The sequence below is a fragment of the Grammomys surdaster genome, unplaced genomic scaffold, assembly GCF_004785775.1.
Source record: "Grammomys surdaster isolate TR1022 unplaced genomic scaffold, NIH_TR_1.0 265, whole genome shotgun sequence".
Lineage (NCBI taxonomy): Eukaryota > Metazoa > Chordata > Mammalia > Rodentia > Muridae > Grammomys > Grammomys surdaster.
Window position 1 is genome coordinate 718,317 of NW_021604706.1, and position 5,179 is coordinate 723,495.

The 5,179-nt window shown below is 34.3% G+C and overlaps 1 pseudogene; it reads left to right on the forward strand.

Moving 5' to 3' along the window:
• Positions 1-1,090: 1,090 nt before the first annotated feature.
• LOC114628197 lies at positions 1,091-1,609 on the forward strand (annotated as a pseudogene).
• The last annotated feature ends 3,570 nt before the right edge of the window (positions 1,610-5,179 follow it).

Consider the following 5,179-nt stretch of genomic DNA (forward strand, 5'->3'; position numbering starts at 1 on the left):
TGGTGTGTCTGAAGAGAGCAATGGTGTACTTATATACATAAAATAAAGAACTAAATCTTTCTTAAAAACCCTATGTGATAAATCTAATGTGGAACAGAGAAAATATAATTTTAGCATGATGTGTAAGCTCCCTTCTTTGCTTCCAATCATAATTCAGAGTTTTAAGAATTTTTGAGCTTTTAAAGAAGTACTTTATTCATTAATTCAAGGGTCCTAGAGAGTAGTAAATATTATTGTAAACACGTCATTTAAATTTAGATTGTATTCTATACAAAAGCACTTGGAAGTATCTAATGAACATCCTCAAGAAATGAGTATCAAGAAAATTTTGAGTTTTAAACTTTTTAACATATTGCAGTTAAGGAACCTGCATAGGAACCTATTTTAATTTATAATTTACTCGCCAGATTATGAGTGCCCAAACTGTGTTTAAGGGTTAAATTTAACAGTCCTTAACTGTACATTTCAATATCTTGATATACCTTTCTTTTACTTTGTTCTGTTTATGTGTATGTGTGCATGTGATTTAGTGAATTAATATGCATCATGTGCATACAGAAACCCTCACAATATAGAAGAGAGTATCAGATCCCCTGAAACTTGAGTTACAGGCAGTTGTGAGTTGCCATGTGAGTACTGGAAATGGAATCAAGTTCCTCTGCAAGAGCAGAAAGAGCTATTAAAAGTGGAGTCAACCCTCTAGCGCCACATCTTCCCATTTCAAATTGGAAAATGTATATTCTGTACTAGAATGGTATAAACTTGAAAAGGCCTTTTGAAGTATTTAAATTTTGTGAACTGTTCAAACAAATCATAAACATAGATAACTTATATGGTGAGTTTTAAATGGAAACAAAAGAGAGTAGTTTTTACATATATTTATGCCTACCACATACATGGCCCAAAATTTAACCACTAGAGTTGCAAAACAGGTCAAATATTTATATCCTTTATAATAAATTAATTAGAATTGAGAATAAAGTTAGAATAATTTGTTCTAGACTTAGCAGATAATATCTATAAAGAGACTATTCCGGCCGAGGCCACGACCGCCGTTGCCTTAACAACCCGTAGCAGAGTCCATTGGGTGATGGCCTCTAATTTTAAGAAGACAAACATGGCATCCAATCCCCAGAGAAAAAGGATGAGCCCTAAGCCTGAACTTTCTGAAGAACAGAAACAGGAAATCCAGGAAGCATTTGATCTCTTTGATGCTGATGGAACTGGAACTATAGACATCAAGGAACTAAAGGTGGCAATGAGGGCCCTGGGCTTTGAACCCAAGAAAGAAGAAATCAAGAAAATGATAAGTGAAATTGATAAAAGAGGAACAGGAAAAATGAACTTCAGTGACTTTTTGACAGTGATGACTCAGAAAATGTCTGAGAAAGATACCAAAGAAGAAATCCTGAAAGCTTTTAAGCTGTTCGATGATGATGAGACTGGGAAAATATCATTCAAGAATCTTGAGCGTGTGGCCAAGGAGCTGGGTGAGAACCTGACAGATGAGGAACTACAGGAAATGATTGAAGAAGCTGATCGAGATGGAGACGGTGAGGTCAATGAGCAAGAGTTCCTCCGCATCATGAAGAAGACCAGCCTCTATTAAGATTAGTGTTTCTTTATCTACTGCAAGCACATGTGACTAGATTTAGTGCCTGGCATTTTGTGAAATATGGCTTTTGAGAGCTCCTCTCCCCCTCCCTCTTGGGTAACTCTAGCCCTGACCTTGAATCTATTTTTGACTTTTGAAAGTGTTCTTTGATATTAAGTTCTTTGTAGATTTACCTGCTGACTAAGTCAGCAGGGCAGAGCAAGAGCACATAGAGTGGGGAAAGGGTCTGCAAGTGTGACTGTGGCCACGTGACCTTCCATTACTTCACCTTGCTCATGCGTATCCACCCAGCTGAGTACGTGCAATAGCTTCTTACTTGTCTATGCATCCAGCTCACCATAAGCAGTGGTTGTTCTTAAAATGGTTTTGGTTTTCATCTGACACCACAGTACAGTTTTCTCTTTTACAAAACACAAAGAGTGCTTGTTGTGGCATTTGGATGTGTGTTAATGCATTTGTTTTCTCTTTAAAAAATAAAACCTTTCTTAATTTTTAAAAAAAGAGACTATTCCTTCAGCTAAAAATATCATATTGAGAAAGCAATCAATTGCTAAAAATTTCATTTATATTAAATATAACCTATAAATTTGAAGACCATTACAAGCAATTTTATTGAATAAATACATTTTCAGAAAAATGCCAGTGATGTGGTGTAAGAGATAGACATAACTAATAAATGGAGTAAAGCACAAAACTAAGTACAAAGAATTAGTCTGCTTATGTGGTTTGAGTTTTAGAAAATTTGTTCTGAAAAGTTTTTACTTAGAAATAATGTCATACTGGTGTCATGTTTAAGAATAAGTTAAACATAAAAATTGTAGTTTTAGCAATGAAATTAGTCCAATGTGCTGCTTAATAAATATTTTAGGAAAGTATCTAATTGCAATTTGTCAAAAAGTTCAAGTTTAGAAATGATTTCTTACATAGCCAGGCAATAAGAATCACATGAAAGCATTTATGACCTCAGAGACATTGTGGTTTCTTTTGATTGCTTTTTTCTAGGCATATGTTTGTGCATATAGCAAAATTAATTCACAAAAAGGCTTAACATACAACCTTCTGTCAGATCACCACTGGCCTGGAAATATTTTCGCCCTTGGTATTCAATTTGAACAAAATCTACTTTATTTTTCCATCCCTGACATACTTGCTTTCTGCTTTCTTTTTATACTCTAAGAAATGCTTGCTTATGCTTTTCCAGGAAAGTAACCTGCAGGTATTAAACTAGCTATTTTTTTTGTCTTTTTAAAAAATTAGTATATGGTGCTGGTTAGATGACTTAGCAGTTAAGAATGTATTGCTCTTCTAGCAGACCTAGAGTTTGGTGCTAACCACCATGTTGGGTGGCTCTCAATGTCTGAAGCTCTAGCTGTAGGGAATCTACAGCCTTCTTTTGGCCTTTGCAGGCATCCCCACTCTTCTCTCCCCTCCCTGCTCCCTCTCTCTCACACAAACAAATAAGAAAAAAAAAACAAATCTTTTAAATTAACATACAGAGTAACAGGTTTCTTTATGCCATTGTTATATTTACTTTTTTGGGGGACTGATCCTCCATCTCCCTGCCCATCCTCTATGTCCCTTTGCCTTCAAGATTTTTCATTCCACTTGCATGTCACATATGTTCTTCTGCTATTCTCATCCCTTCCTTAAAATTATTCTTCTCTTTCCATCAGTCCTTTGTAGTTTCAGAACCTATAGCCACATTAATTCTCACAGAAGCACACATATGATCACACCAATTGGTTGTCCAACACTGAATTTTCATGCCTGAAAGCAAACATACAAATATCATTATGCAAATGATGATTCAGTAGTTAAGCAGGTTAAATTTAGGAATATATGTGTATATATGTGCATACAATAACAGTGAAAAAAGAGACCATAGATTTGAAGGAGAGTCAGGGGAGTTCCAAGGAACAAAAGGAAAGGGAGAAATTTAATTATAATCAAGGAAACAGAAAGCAGCTAGACTAATAGTATATTCTGAGTGAGATGATTTTTGTGTCATGCATAAAAAAGTTGAGTCAAGTCCTAATTGGCTAAGCATTCATAAATCACATGTTGTTTCTGAACCTCAATATTCTCATTTGTGAAACATGGATAATGATACTTACCTTGTGAGTTTTCTGTGGATGTTAAAAAACAATATCTGGGAGAAGGGGGTATCTCTAGCAGGTAAATGTGCAGGCTTGACAATCTCAGTTTGATCTACAGAACCCACATAAAAAGCCAGTTGCAGCAGTGCACATCTGTGATCACAGTACCTACTTAAGTTAAAATGGGTAAAACAGTTTCTAATTGCTAGGAGCAATGAACTTTTTTTTTTGAGGTTATTTCTTAGTCATTTTTTCTTCTTTTCAGAATTCTTGTTTTTGTCTCTGACCCACTTTCCAAACGGGCTATTTTTTTCCAACTCTGATTTGGAATATACATAATATATATGTATAATACATACATACATACATACATACATACATACATATGTGTGTGTGTGTGTATGTGTGTGTGTGTGTGTGTGTGTGTATCTGGCAAAGATTCTCCCCATTGTGTGAACTTTCTCTTTACCTGGATGATTGTTTCTTTAGCCGTGCAGAAGCATTTTAATTTCATGAAGTGTTACTTGTCAACTATTGGCCTTAAATTTTGGTGAAATGGAGTCTTATTTAGAATATACTTTCCTACACCTATGTCATATATGAAATAGCTGTAACTTTTGTGTACTCTGCTTCGGGTATTTGATTTTGTTCCACTGGTCCACATGTCTGTTTTGTTGTTGTTATTACTAAGACTTTGACATATTGCTTGAGGTCTGAAATGGTACTCTGTCCAGAATTATTCTTTTTGCTTAGGATTGTTTTGGCTATACAGGGTCTTATATGTTTTTATATACATTTTAGGATAGATTTTTCTATTTATGTAAAGTGTGGAATAGGGAATTTGGTTGGAATTGTATTGAATCTGTAAACGGCTTTTGATAAAATGATCATTTTTATAATATTAATTTTATTAGTCCACGAGTATTGAATGTCTTTCTGGTTTCTAGTTGAACCATCTCTGTGTCTCAGAGCAGAGATAAAGTCAATGTAACGATGGTGAATAATCTTTTAGATATATGTTGGTGATTGCTTTGCAAGTTTTTAATTGAGCATCTTTAGGTCTATGTCCATTAGGGATATTGGCTTGTAGATTTCTTTCTTCTTTACATGTTTTATTGTTAATATAATACTGGCTTCTAAGAAGGAGTTTCAGAGTACTCATTCTGTTCCTTTCTTTAAAAAATAATTTATGAAGTATTGACTGAAGATCTTTGAACGTCAGGTAGAATTCTGCTATGAATCTATCTAGGCCAACAATTTTTATTTGGAAGAATTTTATTACTCTTTTAATGTCCTTGTTTAATATGTGCCCTTTTAAATTGTTGATTTCTTCATTTAATTTTGCTGGCTTAGATGAATCTAGAAATCCATCCATTTCTTTCAAAATTTCCAACTTAATAAAGTACATAAGGACCTACATTCATGTCTTTTTATTTTATTTTCTGTTATTTTGTTTTGTGACCTACTA